The 16753-nt window shown below is 39.0% G+C and overlaps 1 protein-coding gene across 6 annotated transcripts in view; it reads left to right on the top strand.

Moving 5' to 3' along the window:
* The window catches only part of CNKSR2 (connector enhancer of kinase suppressor of Ras 2), a 223382-nt gene that overhangs the window by 7266 nt on the left and 199363 nt on the right, over window positions 1-16753 (top strand). The window lies entirely within an intron of this gene.

Raw genomic sequence — 16753 nt, 5'->3', positions numbered from 1 at the left:
GAGTGCTATGCAAACATATGCTCATGCCTACCTTCCTCCCTTACCATAGATGAGGGTTAGGAAATGCCTGGGAGAGAAAGGGAATTTTTTCTTGAGGTTTCCAGTGCAGGGAATTATGCAGCAAATTCCCCACTGGCTGTGTATCAAGTCATTTTAAAGTACTGGAGGACTGAAAATCCAGCCCTTTGTGTTCTGCTTAGCTCCTAAATAATGTTATCTTTGAGAAAATAGCTGTGGATATGATCTAGTAAGGTGTTCAGCATTTCCTTTTTTTTTTTTTCCCCCGAGGTAGAAATTTAGGGCACTTGGTACCTCAGATGAAGTGTTTAGGAGAGTAATTTTTAAGTGTTTGGCCTTACATGTTTAACATCTGCTACCGTACCATATGGTGGGAATTTCCAAGTAAACTGTTAATTAATATATAAGCATACCAGAGTAAGCTGTAATTAAACTGTATTCAATTGAAATACCTTATTTTAATATAGTGGGATGTGAAGTGCTGTAGTTTTGTATTATACCTTTTCTGTTCTATGAAGAAGAGGGCAAAAACTTGCTGAGAATGAATTGGGTCTTTAAATTAAAGGTTAAAGTAGCATTTTTAAATAAATGGTTTAAGATTCCATCAGCATGGAGCATCCATTGATTTAAATGGAACAGGGCCGTCTGCTTGGTAATGGTGAATTTGAAATTGTGAATGCTGTGGAGACCCTGTTGCTAAGGTTTTATTGAAGTCTAGACTGGCACGTGGGGACCGCATATTGCCATAGGGGAAAGCCAGGAGAGAAACTAGGGGAGATGTGCGGCCTGGGTAGCCTGGGCATGTATGGTTGAGCTGTGCAAGCATGTGGGCCGTTTTCATGTAACTTCAGATGTCAGGCTGACAGGTACTCAGGAGTCCCAGAAATGGCCAAAATCACCTTGGGGAGGGAAAAAAGGGGGGGGGGGGGGTTGCAGCCTAAAAACCTAGGTATGTGGTAGCCCTGTGGACTTCAAATAAGAGGTCTGGGGACTTCAGTCTCTGCTCTGGGTCACGCCTACGCTGCTTGGGCTGGTGCCCCCTGTGGAACAAGCTCATCCAGCGTGGTCTGGCTGAAATGGTCCGGAGGAGCGTTGGGGTGGGAGCTAGTGGTACACGCGAGCGGGGGTTAGTGCTGGGACCTCCTCTTTGGCCGTCTTCTGGGTAGCAGGACGGGCATACACATGGATCCTGCTGAGCCGCCGGTTGGTCGCCTCCAAAGGACTCTTAGCTCCTGCAGAGCATGGTCGTTGGCAGTGCAGAAGTTTGTAATAATCCTGGTTTTGATGAATTGTAAAATTTATTTTTAGTTTGGCCGGATCCACGAGTTGCCAATAGCTACAGCTGGAAATGACCTATTTTAAAATAGGCTCTTCTTCCCCAGCCTCCCCTCCTTTTCTCTTTTCCTTCTCTCCTGATAATCTTCATGCCAGTAAAAAGGTGAAGAAAATCTGCTGCTGCACAGAGGCCAGGTAAATATAGGTGGGACATTTTAGTGTTGTATGAGTAATGCACTAGGTGGCATGCTTTCCTCTGAGTCAATATGGAAACCTTGCATAGAAATTAGAGCGTAGTGTTTTTAGGGAGATGTGAACCTGAAATCTCAGCCCCCAGGTGTGGTTGCTGAAAGCCCACTGGCATTCTTCAAAGTAGTAGAAAAGCTAATGCTAGGGCCCTGGTTAAATTCCATTTTAAAAATTAAAATCTGTGTAACCGGATTCGTCTCATTGGTATGTGACTGGCATGCGCCTTCCTTACTTTCTTTAACTGCTGCGTAGTTTTCTTCGTTGCTTTCACACAGTTGATATTTTGGCTGGTTTCCTATGACTGGTAAGGCAGGGTGCAGTGCTTGCCCTTGTTTTGTTTCAGATTTTCAAGGAATAGTCATGCAGGGGCTGGTTGCATGCAAATCAGAACTTGCTCTCTGAAGAAATAACTTACGCCACGTACAGTCAGCTGTTGTGCATATACACTTGTTCTGCTTTTTGTAAACCCGTTAAAAACCAAACAAATAACAAATCTCTTCTTTTCTTAGTCTGAGTGAGCTGCAGGATCCAAAAATACCTTCTTGTGTATGCAGCACTGGCTGACTACTGGATGACTTGTCTATTGTTTCCTTATTGTCACGGGTAAAGCCCTGGCTCTCTTTGTCTCCAGCTCTCTTAAGAGAGCAAGTATGGCGCTTTTTCTTTTGTTCTGTTTTGTTAGAGCTAATCTAAAAAAATTACAGATCTGTTAGTGTGTTTTTATTTTTGTAGTCTGCTTGCCTTTTTGTTTCCAAAACTGTCTGCAAGTGCACTGTGATGAAGTAGTCATTACAGCTTTTCAGAGAGGTGTTTACTGCCTTGTTCAAATATTGTGGTCTTACTGTTGGTTTAATCTTGGATGTGAAGGCTTACTGTTTCTTCAGTCTGTCTTTGTGCCTTGTAGGATAGTCTTGAATGTTGTGCCCCACAAGTCCTTTAGAAAAGTGTCTGTGATCAGTAATTTCAGTGGTGTGTATTAGTCTTTCAAATCAGACATATTTTTCATTACTTTAGCCATTATTTTAAACCATATGGATCTTAGCTGTTTAATGCAGTCTGTGGTCAAAAGCCTGTTTCTGGAGCCCTGATGACTGAGTCCAAGAGCACGGAGTGGTGTGAATAATTTGTTATGCTCTGTGTGTGGATTTGAGAGAGAATAAGAGAGAGAGGGGGAGAGAGAGAGAGAGAGAGGTTCAGCCTGGAAGCGTAATGACTGCACACAAGAAATTTCCATTTAAGTGCCAATGTGAACATTGAAGGAAAGAGGATAGTTTCTCATCAGAACAATAAAAAAAGTTACATATAAGACAGAACTCCTGGATAGCAAACAAAGTCATTTTATAACAGGACGAGATACTACATAGCTTTCAAAATATTGCATTAAATTTCTGATTTAGCAAATTAAATTACTAGCATAGCATTTGAATGCATGCATGAATTATCAGGGAGCTTCCCTAAGCAGCTCTAGAAAGTGAGATGGTGCTTATACATAAAACTTCTGTGTTCCTACAATTAGCATGTTTCCTTGTTCCTTTTTTTTTTTAATAAAGAATTTGATGTTCCTGATAATTACCTTGGCTTAAAGAAGGCAGCTGAACAGCCATGGCAAAGCTAATGAAGGAATTCTATCCATCTCCTTAACAGAAATGTCAGTATTGGAAAATGTGCTTACAGGCATAGCCATCCAATGTCTTAGGTAAAAAAGAAAAAAGAAAACTTCGTGCAAGATGAAACATCCCTTTTCTACAAAAATATTCCCCAAATATTATGGGGTATATGTATTTTTCACTAGGAGAATAAAACAATGAATTTTGTTGTGAATGGCTAAAGGTAAATTCTTATCAGTTACTAAAATTTTACAAAGTTGATATACAGAAAGCTCACAGATTTTTTGTTTGTTCTGCCTTGGTTGATAAAACCTTTGCCTGCTACTTGGTCATCAGTTTATCTATCTCCTTCATCCTAACCATCGTCCTTCAGCTCACTGTAAGCCACACTGAACTACTCCATTATGAATTGGAGGTAACTAATGCTAATGAGAGATGAATGAGTGAACCTGAACAAACGGGGCAATTAGTTACTGCCTCTTCTGTTGTTATCAGATCACAGGATTTTATCAGTTTTCTGACATAGGGGGTGGTGGTACGGATATCTGAGCATCTGAATGTGATAGATTGTGGAACAGGGACTTGAGTTTGGAAAATACTGTGTCCTGAACATTTTTCATCTTTGCAAAACAGTGCAAACTCCTGTTTAGAAAAATGAGTGTGTATAACAGGATAGCTGAAAATATAACTTCATTGTGTGATATATTCCTTTAAGGAAACAAAAATTAGCCGAAAATTAGTCTTCTAATTAAAAAAGATAAAGCAGAATAAAAACATTGCTGTCCAGCCCCATATAAAATAAATAAAAACCCCTTACTTTGCAAAATGTTTGTTCTTCAATTGATAATATATTGGAGACTGGTAAGAATGGTGACATTTTAGATCCAAACGAATAATGAACTTGCTCATAACTCCTTAGTTACATATGTATGAAATTATTTAAACTAACAGAGGCAGAATTAAATAACATCTAAGAAATGTAATGTTGTCTTCTCATTTCCTGAGATTTCCTCACTTTATACATGTTTAGTAATGTGGCCTACCTTTTGCAAGATAATTGACTTAAAGGAAGACAGTTCTATTTATCCTTAGAATTAAAACTGTAAATCTTAAGCCTATACTCTCTCTTGCATTGCTCTAAAATACTGAAAGGAGTTTCTTACAGAATATTGTACTGATAAATCTTACAAAATCAAAATTCATCTCATGGAAGAATTAAAATGAGACTGTGACCTCTGAAGGAAAAGATTGATGTGTGTCAGGGTTTAATATGAATCAATAAAATTGTTTCTAAAACTACAAATAGATCTAATTTACTTTTGTTTTGGTAAAGAAAATCTTTGAAAGTGTTGAGGCAGTTCATAAAGGTGTAGTTCAAAGCTTATGAGTTCAAAGCATCTCAGTAATGTAGGATGTCATAGACCATACTTTCTGGAAAGAAAATGGCTAGCAGATTATGGTAATTTTAAAATGTGTGAATAGATGCTGTAGTTTTTTAGTATCATGATTAGGTATTTAAATCGCAAGAGGTCATTTGTTCTTGTTTTACTGCTCATTGTTTTAGAGTTTTGTGTTACTGTTGTGGGACAGCACAAATCCATTAAAAATCAACCATCATTGTGGAGAAAAATAAATACATGTGTAGATCCTCTAGAAGAATACGTTCTTCTTTCATGTGATAAACACCATAAGGATAATTGACTTGAGTGAACTTTTGATGAATTCCTTTTAAAGTTATTATCATATGACAGATGGGAAGTAAACTAGCGAGGAGTGCAGAGAGGTCATGTAAGGCCACCTATAAAGAGTTGTCTGCCTGGCTTTTTAGTGTTTTTCTTTTCCTTCCCTTAATGACTTTTTGCTGTGGCATATGTGACTTTAAGTTTGCTCCGTGCTTTCTAATCCGATTGGTTTGTTTAGTCAATTGAATGCTTTTTTGTTTTGTTTTGAATTTTAGCTTTTGTTTTTAGCATTAAATGTGCATATGTAGTTAGGATATGTTATTAAAGATTAGATTCTCACAATGGGATGTGTGCCAGCTCTTGAAATGAAGTCATGCTTATCAGGAGATAGTAAATAATAAGCTTAGTAAGGTTTAAAAGATGTGTCTTGCAAAACATTAGCCCCTGTAATGAGTGCAAAGTGGCAACAGTACATAAATATTAACTGTTTTTCTCCAATGGATCTGTCTGAACACAAATTTTCTTAATTTGAATTAAATTATCTTTTGCCAGTTTAATGAAACAAGCAAGAAGAGATGTTTGTCTTTTGAGAAACCACAGTTTCCCATCCTAGAACAATGACTTATTCTGAGCTGAAGGAGAACAATCCTACATTCACACAATATCTTGTAATCTTTGTTCCCAAAACCACTTTAAAAATGGGAAACTGCTGCCCAGCAAATCCCTGTTCAGCTGCAAGGGGGAGTCTTGGATTCTTAGCTTTGCTTTTGAGGCTGTCTGTATTTTTGTTTTTCGTTTTATCCATAACCTTTTAATACTCCAAGGAACGAGGGCTTAGAGCGTAGGGTTCCCTTTGGTGTTAAATACCTTGGGCACTGCGACACGTGAACATCCTGGCTGCGGGGAGTGTGTGCATGTGTGTCTGGTGCGCCCAGGCTGGCACAAATGAGGGGTGAGGAGTATGTGGCATAGGCAGGACAGTATCTGGAGAGAAGGATGGGTCTGTCTCCATGCTAATTTGATCAGATAAAACTCTGTGCAATCACACCCTAAAAGATCAAGAGTGACTTTTGATGAATGCAGTCTTAAATGTAGGCTTCTAATTCCTGTCCTTAATTGTGCGAATTTTTCCATGGTTCCAGGCAAAGTAACTCCTGTGCTAATAATCTGTAGAGAGGGTACTTTGGTGCTTCAGATGTGTTTCCCGGCCCCTGGGGGAGAAGGGGAGCTGTGTGTAGCCCTTCTGCATAGCCTGAAGCACAAGAGCAAGTGGGAGCAAGATATTAGGATGCACATATATGACACAGAAAGTGGAGTACTTTAAGTAGAGCTGAAAAAGAGGAGAAAAAGGAGGTGCAGTGCATACACACATGTTCTCAGTCACTTCTTTCTTCTGATTGCATTCTTTTGTCTTTTTTTAGGATATATCTATAACATTTTTCAAAATTGCACGTATAAAGCAAGGATTTGACTCAGGAGCCATGTGATATGAGATGTAACCCTGGGAAAGAGCAGTTGCTGTTGCTAATGAGCAAATGCTTCACTTATATTGATAAAACAGACTAGAAACAAACCAGTAACAAAGAAAATGCTATCTATTTAGTAGTATGGGGATGCTTTCCAAGTAACCAAAAACCTGTAGTATCTGGTGCTGAAATTAAGTAGCCATTATGCAAAGCAGCAACATATTGTTACGGGTATCCCGCTGCTAGAGGCACCGTCTTTTGGCTAAAAAAAAAGTTATGTACTCAGTACTGAAAGTGATGAAAAATCCAACATACCATTTTTAAGAAATTTTTCCTTCTCCTGTATGAACAAAATTACAGAAATGGTACTCTGTACCACTCCTTTTTCCTCTGTTGTGCTGTACTCTCTGTATACTCTCTTGTAATATTGTTTTGTATTACTTTGGAGTTTCCAGTATTTCAGTGGTGGGTAAAGTGGCTGCTCACCACCTACAGTATTGCTGGAAGGTGCCCTGGGTTCCCTCGTTATAGGGGGAGGGAGGAGGTTAAATGCATTATTTGATCTTTACTTTAGGTGCACTGAAGCACTCCTAAATGACTGGCTTCTTTTTTTAATGAAAGAAATTTGTCTTGTAACAGCTTTCTATGCCCCGCTAATTAAAACTACTCTGTTACGTTATTCGCTATATCTCCTGTTTGGTATGCAGAAATTGTTTGCTCTTTGGCAGATTTATTTCTCGTTGATGTTAGTTTTGTAGGACGCCACTGTCCTGAATTTTATAACTTAGAAATAATACGGCATTAAGGCATTTTATATATCTGAAAATACAAAGATTTGTTATTTGTTAATATAGAGAACATATTCAGTCTTGTTTAGTGTCATAAGATACAATTTGTTCCACATGCATAAATGCCTCTGCTTTATGGCAAGACTAAGTTGAGGGACATTTAGTGTGATACATTAAGCTTGGGAATGTGTTTTAAATAAGAAATTGCTACAATACACAATATGCCTTTGCTAGCAACCTTTTTAAAAGCTATCAGGCAGGAAAAATGTCTTTTTTAGTGAAGAGACAGAATTATCTACACTTTCTTAGGCACTCTGCCTTGGTCATGCCCTCTGATTATTTGAAGCCTTGTATGTTTTTCCACCAGCCTCCTCACTTCAGTGCTTTGATTTCTTCTGTACAGATCTAAGTGTGCACAGGTGGGACTAGAAGACTGCTGGGCCGCCTGTCACTCCTTGTTCAGGATCTACAGGTCTGAAGAACTTTACCCATCTGGAAAGCCAGATTGGCTGTTGAGATGCAGCCACTTCCTAAACAAATCAAATATACCCTGCTTTTTCTCCTATCTTTTTCTAGTGCCAAAAGCTGCAGGGTGGACTGAAGATTAATAACCCTGCTACCTTTTGTCCCAGCTGGCAAACAGTCCCTTGAAAATTTCTTTGGTGATCATGTTGGTGCAAATTATGTAACACATTGAAAATAGAAAAAGTTATTATCAGTGGCTTAAAATTTCACAAATAAGGTTACTATTCAGTGTACTATTGCAGAGCCTATTGGCCAAACAAGTTGGGGTTCATTGCAAGTATAGCAGTCTTAAGAAGTAAAACCAACCGTCCAATTAAACATTCCTCTCTCTTCCTCCCAAAAAAAGGGGAGGACTGGAGAGGGGCTTGAGCAGGCATCTTTCTTCATCTCTGAGTGGAGAATATCTTTATCCCAAGGACACTACAGTCTGAATGGCAAGGCAGAAAAGGTGAAATGAATAAGGTTATTGAGAGGGAGAGATCTGGGAACCAAATGATAATTGTGCACAGTTCTTGGGCAAGCAGTGGAAGCCATCACAATTTGCCGTCTGTTTAGTCATTTTTCTAACTGAATGTAAGATGAGAGAAAAGGTTTGTAATCTGTAACACTTTTCTTTGGTGAGGCTTGCTGTAGGAAACCAACTGCATGCCGGTTGTCTTAGGCTCTGCAAAATGTAGCCCTGTGTAATCTAGTGTAAGTCATACATGAAAAGAGAGAGAGGAGATTTATGAATAGAAGGAAAAAGACAGAAAAGTACTGCTAGCTTTTTGTTTTATGTAGAGTATCGATTAAATGATTTTGCAGAATAGAAAACCCTTCGGTACAAAACTCCTGTCTGCTATAAACTATCGGTCTGTTGTGATCTTGCTCAGTGCTTATCACTGTTACAATGATAAGCAAGACACTACAAGACAAATTTGCGTTCATTAAAAATCAACAAATACAGCTTCAAAATCTGCTTCAGAACCTACCTGAAGCTGTACAAAAAATCTCAGAGTGTTTTGACAAAGTACTGGTACAGTGTGTTGCCGTGGATATGGGCAGCACAATTGCCAGATTCGCATCCTGTTCGTTACAGGGTAGGTGGGTTGGACCTCAAGTACGCATTGCTGGGTGAGATGTGAATTATGAGCCTGGTCATGATAGAACTATAAAGATTTTAAGAAGTGCTCTACAGTTGAGATTAATAGATCCTCTGATGAGTCTCTATAGTGTGTTCGTGTACTAAAACTAATTCAAAATATCGGTTGGGGTACTGCAGGATCCTCATTAATAAAAGCATAGTAGATGTTGACATCCTTTTAAGCTCTAGCTTTTATTTTCACCGGAATTTGTGATGGCTTTTAAGGGAATGTTTTCAATGGTAGAGTAGTCAGTGACATTCTCAAGGAAAATTTGAAATGACATCTTAGAGTTTGGGACTAAGCCTTTTTCTGTTCTAAAACTTGAATAAAAGAATTAATCCCATTAAACTGTTGAGACTGTAGAAAAAGAAGCAAACCCATTTTAGCATAAAAATAAATAGAAAAATGACATAACTAATGTGACGTGTCTTGGATAAACCGTGCCACATTTTTCTTTTTTATTTCATAATGGTAACATATTATGAAAAATGGTTATGGCGTTTACCATATGCCAAAGGCTCTGGAGATAGCTCGCGGGGAAGAGCAGGTAGGGAAGATTTTATGCTTTCTGTAGAGGGCATAAATAAGGCTCTTCCTGGACCCTTGCTTTGGCCCATTGGAGCCAGGCTTCAGACTTGCCAGGGTGTAGAGGTATGCTTGGGAATGTGTGCACGGGTATCTAGCTTTCTTGCTCTGTAGTGATGGCAGCTAGTCTCTTTTGCTTGAGGGGAAGTGCACTTTTTTCCTCTGTTTTGGGGGAATTCAGCCTCGCCACTTTTGCTCCTGGCGATGCACAGCCGTGCCGGGGCGGAGGAGAACACGTGCCCGGGGGACCCTGTGCCCCAGGGGCTGCCCCAAGCCCCCAGCGCTCACAGGCCAGTTACTATACGTGTGTGCCTTTCCTTTGGTATTAATGGCTTATTAATCTGCTCGCTTGGGGTGAAATCACCTGGCACGAGGGAAAGGCCCGCATCCAAGCAGCACGCGATCGGCCCTTGTGGCTGACAGAGACATCATTCAGGTTGGCTGGTCTGTGGAAAGCGGGGGAGTTTTAATATTGTGTTTTTAATTAGAATTGGGTTTCTGAAATTGGTGGCTGCCTGGGCACAAAAGTGTGGACTGTGTGGAGTAGAGGGAAACTAGAAAGCCTCCTCTGTAGGTAGGCATGAGCTGAAACACCTGTGAAATCCATTAAGAAGGTGGTATAAAGAGCGACTCTGTGTAACCTGGGCTTGAACTACCAGTTCTGCCATGTGCTAATTCTGACCTAAGCAAAACAAAAAATCAGTGTATTAGTTACCTAGCAGTATAGGAAGACACTCTGTAACAATTGACATTTTTATTGCATTTGGAACACTCATTAGCACTTAAGGTTAGTTGTTAAAGGACTTGAAACACGTTTAATCACAGTATCTTTTCTTAATGGTACTAGTCACTAGTGCAAAGCTTGTAAAACTGCACTGTGATTAAATGAAAAAATATCTTGCAGTTTAACTATCCAACTTGAAATGCTACAATTTTGAGTGTTTAGGTTACTGGCCCAAGCAAGCTATGTTTCCTTCTCCCTGAAATAATATTTTAAACTCTTGAAATTTTGAAGTATTAATAAAATAATTCCAGATGACATGCAGAAGTCTGAAAGATCTTCTTTTACTGCCATTAAATGATTGGTCATTTTTAGTGTTTTGTACAAAGATGACTACTTTTTCTTGTGACTGAAACTAATGATTTCGCATCTTCCAAAGGTCTGCTATTTAATGAAGTGTTATAAGCATGATACAGCATTGGTCCTATAGCAGCCACACATCCATTGAGTTGCTTTTTCTTCCATGATACCAGTTAGATATTCAAAAGATGTTTGGAACTGATTTCTGACTAACTTAAAAAACCAGATCTCTCAATTATAAATTGAAGGAAAATTTATAAGCCTCAGAACTCTTCACACTACTGAAGCAGGTTTTTAAATGTTTTTAGCTTGATATTCAAAGCTTTCCAAATAACAGTGAAATAAAATGACTAACTCCTTCAGGGGTCTGTAATTGTAGGACCTTCTCTTCAGTTGAAATCTGTTCATTTGCACAAAATTGGCATTTAATCAAAATAATTTTCATTTAACTATTTGTATTTTAAAAATTCAGAATGTGTAAAAGAATAAAGACAAATAGTCATTTCTGCTGGCATATTTTAGGGAAAGCTGAATGGAAAGCCATGGAAAATATCAATGATACGCCGCTGATCTACCCATATCCTTCCCATTTTGTATTTTAAATTACAAAGACCTGCCCCAAGCTGTGGTGGTAGAGTCCTTCACAATGAACTGTAGCTATAGGGATTTCTGCCAACTTTACTGGCAGTGAACGTGCAGATAACTGCATACCCACAGCAATGCCTAGGCTATGCGTGGTTGAACAACACATAGCATCCAGCCTTTCTAGGGAAAAGGCAAACTGAGATGTCGAATGATGGTTAGGACAAGCAAGAGGAGATTTGGGGCCATGGCTCCTTGCAGCATCTTGCTCTGCCTTGGGGGAAGCAGGCAGGTGACTGGCCAAACAGAGGAGCTCATAGCAGAGGGTCTCTGACAGGTCTCTGGTCCATACAGATTGGCAATAGTCACACCAAGGTCTTCCCCAGCTGGAGCGTGCGCAAAGCAGGGCCCGAGGTACCTGCTCTGTGAGGCATTACTGCATGCAGTATTGTATGTCTGGGAATAGTAGTGGGTTAGTGCGAGGGAATTAGGGGTGAAAGATAGGGGATTTCCGTGGTTCATTGCTGGCTCTTGCTCCCAGATGCATTGGTGTGGTTGGGACCTAGCAGAGATAACCCTCTTTCCCCTTGTCTCCGCCGCCTATGGAGAAAGAAGACCCCAGATGATGAACGTTGCAGCAGATGGTCTTGGGAGGAGCTGAGACGCAGGAAAATAAACCTCTGATTCCTACCATTGCTGAAGAGTAATGTTTTTGTTGAGAAATAACTGTAAAATCTGACCAAGAAAAACAATACCTTGTTTTCTTTTTCCTGCATGCTGATGAAGTACATTTTTCTACTAGCATTTAGAGGGTGCTGAATGATGAGGATTGGGTTTGCAGAAAAAAAAATCTTCTTTCTAGAGATTATCTTCTTTCATACAGAGGGGGAAGAACAACCTCTGTGCAGGCCTGGCCAAATTGTAACCTTGGTGGTGGATGGTGGGGAAGGTGGAATCGAAGAGTAAGACAGAAAAAAACAAACTATCCATGCTTATTGCTAGAATTACATCTTGTTTTTGTGTGTTTGACAACACAGAAAAATATTTCATTAAATGAAAAAGGGAAAAAGGATTGTAAATGCTTTACAGCCTGTGTAATCCTAAAGATAGGTTTATTCTTGGCAAAGCGTTTTGAGACCTTCAGATGTTGCAAGTGCTTCACAGGGAGATGGCGGGGACCTTGCCTGTTGAGAATTCAGAGTGGGATTTGGGCTGGAGAGCTTCTTCCTGTGTGTTGTGTATCACATTTTTATTCTTTATGCAGAGATTAACTCCTTGAAGTTTAACTACCGGTACTGGATGTTTAAAACACTGACTGATTTGGTGGGTTTTTTTGTTTTTTAATACATAGAATGAGGAAAATCTTAGAGACCTAATTCATAAAAACAGGAATCAAGTTATTCTACCAAGATTAAAGCATTTCAGGATAAAAGCCAAAAAGGAAAGAAATCAATAGGTGTTATGGTTGTATAAAACTATTTTAGAATTAAGTTTGAAACATGTTCATATGCATTTTAGCACTGGCTAATACTGTGAGTTTAATGGAAAAGCTTTTTAAATATATCCAAATGTAGATGCTTTTGAGATTTTCACACTGTTATAAGGTAATTACATTAATTTCTGGGAGAGACTGTAAAGTGCATGCTTGGGTTTGATGTTTAAACCTTCCAGAATATTAATTAAATTATTTGGTCTCTACCTCCTATCAACTGAGTGGACACGAGTGACTCTGCAACTTTCTTTTAGAGTTCGAACTTTATCTCCTAACAACAGGCAAGGTCTCTGGCATCTCCTTGTGAGGTGCTTGCAACATCTGAAGATCTCAAAGCACACCCTTACTTAAAGCACTTGAGGTTGAGGCATCTGCGAATTTCTGTAGCAGCATTCACATGCTTGAAGTTAAAATCATGGACAATCTGAGAAATGAGGCCCGTATTTGAGAGCTACAGTATAGCTGAAGTGATATCAGCCTCAGAAATCTCACTTCGGGGATTTTCTGATTTCAGCTTTTCTACTTGTGCAGCTTTAATACTGCTTTGTGCTAGCATCTAGTATTCAATAGTTAGTCCCTCGTTACTTTATTAACAATGATACTTTTTCTGGGTGGCCAGTAACCATGAAAATAATATAATAATGAATAGTCATGCAAAAGTGCATTTGTATTGACACTGTTACTCTTCTTTATCTGGAATGAAAGGTTTACTTTCTGAGAAGCTAAGTAAAGCATTTTTTTAAATCTGTGCTCATTCAGAAATGTTTTCAGTCATTCTCATCCAAGGCCTTTTTTGAAAATTAGACAAAAATAGTGAAAAAGTGATTTATTTAAATTGTTTTAAAAAGTTTGGGCATTCAGGGAGCATTTTTTTCTTCAGGTTGGGAGGAGGCCTACTTGAGATGATTTAGAAGGTACTGTTGCTACCATCTGTCTTAGATACAAATTGGAGAAAAACTCATTAATTTACTTTGGAATATTCTTTCAAAACTCAAAAATGTTAGTAGCTACAGATTTAAGTTTGACTGTGAAAGCCTATAATTCTCTGTGCGCAAACTACCCTTCTTCATCCGATGTGCAAAAAAAGGAGGGGAGAGACATTTCGGGATGGAGTTCAATAGTGTCAGGCCAAACACTGAAAAACTGTTTACACAGCTGTATCTAAGCAGTGACCAAACTGTTAAAGAACCTAGTGGGGGAAAAATGAATAGAAACTCCTGTTGGCCAGAGCACTGAATTTCCTGGACAGTGCTCAGGATGTTATGAAGTCATTGCACATGCTGGGTCGAGGCTTTTACCCATATTTTCCCCTTGCACTTGGGAATAATTCATGCTTTGCTTTTTCATAATAATATAATTGGCTTAACGCATCTAAGCAAAATTCTGTATCAGTGAATGATGCACTGTAGTGTACTTACCTGTAACTTCAATTAGGAAATCTTTCCCTGCCAGCGAACTGATTCACCAATGGAGAGGAGACAGCGTCTGAATATCTGTCTTGCTTCTGTGCAAGTTGTAGATTATAAAACTGGACTACTGAGCAATAATTTAATCAGTAGCATCAGAAGAGCATTAAGCTCCATTAAACATTGGGTCACCATCAGTGTCAGAGGACTATTAAATTATGGCTTGCAACTTAGCAATACTCATCCAAAAGGCAGTGCTTAGGTTCTTGGCAGACGTATAACAGTTTATTATGGAACAGATGCTTCAGAGCTTAACATATGACTAAAGTGTCAAGTTGTGTCAGAGAAGATGGGCCCACCACTAAAGTGGTGCTCTGACTTTGTGAGACACAGGTTAAGGAGTGGCTCCGTACCTGAACAGTGCAGGTTAAAAGAGTTTCATTCATGTTGAATCCTTGGAAGTTGAAGTACTGCTTTGTCTGCCAAGTACTGGCTTATAATATGAATTGGTTGTACTAAAATTTTCTTTGCAAATGGTGGAGATGCAGTTCTCTTCCTGGTAAGGAGGGAAGATCCCAGCAGGCTACTCAGAATATGAACTTTTAGGTAAAAGAAATATCATTTTCTTTCATGTTCTGATGCACCATGATATTGCTGTCCTGATATTTGGAGGATGACTGATACCTCTACTGCTAATCAGTTTTTTCTGAGCAACAGCAGTGAGGTGAAACTAGTGGCACTCTTTCAGAGTGGTTTCACTGATGTTAGCAGCAGCTCTTATGACCCAGTTAAATTGTCAAGGGTCTTGTCAGTTTGCTGTACTGCTCCTGCTGCTTTGGAAAGCTGTGTGCTGCAGGAGATGCTGACCTTGAGGCTGTGCAGGGAGAGCAAGGAGGATAAAAAAAGGGATGCTAGAAGAATAATGGTTTTCCCCTTCCTACGTAGCTGCAAAGAGAGTAAGGAGGGGATAAAGAAGAGAGGGCATGGGTTGGGCTGGTAAAGTAACAGATGTGCCGAGGAAAATAAGATGGGTTCTCCAATTGGGAGTCCTGACAAGACTTCCCTTTGCATCTGCTGAAGGTGGTGGTTAGGGCTCTCGCCAAAATCTTGCCCACGGTTACAATTTTCGTATGGGACTGTAACCACAAATTGGCCTCATAGCTTTATTGGAAGGCACCTGGCAGAATATTTCAAGGATTGCATCATCGGTGTTCAGGTGTTACCAGCTAAATTCTCGCTGCTGGGCAAAAAACATAGTCCTGCTCTTACTGCTGAAGTGGGTTAAGGGATGGGAGTGCTGTAGTTTCTGCTGAAGGAAGCTAGGAAAGCTGGACACAAGGTAATAGTCTTTAAGAGAGTAATCATACTGTCTGGCTGCAGGATAGACTGATTGAGGGGTTGGGGCAGTGTGTTGCAAAAGCACTCTACTCGAGCAAGCCTTTTTCTGCTTCTAATTTTCACGCTTACTAAACCCTAAAATTTAGTATGTATTTGCTTGTTAAAAAGCACTGTTCCAGAAATCTGGATGTCCTACATTGTTATGCTGTTATTTTTCTTTTCAAAAATACAAGAACAACTTCCTGGAGTTTTAGTATTAAAAATAGTAATATTAAAGCTTCCAAAACTTTTTCCATTTTCTATTTTTCTCCTTATTACAGTCATGAAATTGACCATTATGTGGAGAACCATGTCTGAAGGGCATTTAGTAGAGCATAACCTGTATGAGAAAGGTGAATTGCAGCTTTTCTGTATGGATGTAGAATTTCCATTCTCTATCTACCAGTGCTCGACTTCGTGCGTGCTTTATTATTTTAAACCCTATTCTATCTGACATAGTTCAAATGGGTAAAGAGAGTTAAGAAGAACTAAAAAATGTTATTGTTCCATAACAGAAGGTTGAAATGACTTATAACCACTAGGATGCATGTGATGCAATGCAAGATCAGAAAATAGCTGTATAAATATATATTTAATGGACTGGTTGACATTTAGAAATGATAGTGAAGTGGTGCATTTGGTAGTTTAGAACTGGTAGTTCAAAATAAGTCTGTCCTCTGTCTTTCAAAAATACCACCCTTTAAGTCTCACTGAGGTGCAGGAAGTTTATTTTTAATGGGACCAGAGAATTCTGTGGCAGATGACAATGACAATTGTTTCAGCCCTATAGCGCCAAGGAGGGAGGCATGCAAAGTCAGCCAGAATTACTATGATCAAAAAGCTACTAATTTATTCAGCCTTTACAGCTATTTGAAAGGGCATCTAACCTTAAGTTTCAGGTATACTTTTTACAATAAATACGGAATAAGGAGTCTCTCATACAGTAAGAATATTAGTACATGTAACAAATCTTTTTAAAATCTGCAAGATGAAAATTCTTTCAGAACATTTTTCTACTTCTTTTTTTTTCCAGTTTTTGATTAGATCTAGATCAGGTATTAATGGAAATAATTAGTACTTTATGCTGGTGAGCCCTTTGCAGTACTATTCAATGTAAAGTAAACAATAGATACTTAAATGAGCATGAGCTACTTAACAAGACATAAAGATATACTATAATTGGCTATAGCTAACATAGGAAGTGTTTAAACAGATTTACCTCCCAGAGATACCTTGTAGAAGTGGGCAGGAATATGCTTGATTGGGACTATCTCATGCTCACTGATACAAGTATATGCAAGTACTATCAGCCGTGGATATGGCTGATATGATGCCATATAAAGGCATGGGTATAAAGGATGAAGATCACTCAGAGAAAGGCCAAGCTCAAAACGAATTTGGTGGTAAGACTCTCTCTCTATTTTTTTTTTATTATTATTATTTAAAAAGCAATAGCAACAATATACCAGAGCTTCTGGAACTGAAGCCTAGTTAAA

The sequence above is a fragment of the Dromaius novaehollandiae genome, chromosome 1, assembly GCF_036370855.1.
Source record: "Dromaius novaehollandiae isolate bDroNov1 chromosome 1, bDroNov1.hap1, whole genome shotgun sequence".
In the NCBI taxonomy this organism is placed as follows: domain Eukaryota; kingdom Metazoa; phylum Chordata; class Aves; order Casuariiformes; family Dromaiidae; genus Dromaius; species Dromaius novaehollandiae.
The sequence above is the reverse complement of the archived record's forward strand: the minus strand, read 5'-3'. Positions and strand labels throughout refer to the sequence as shown.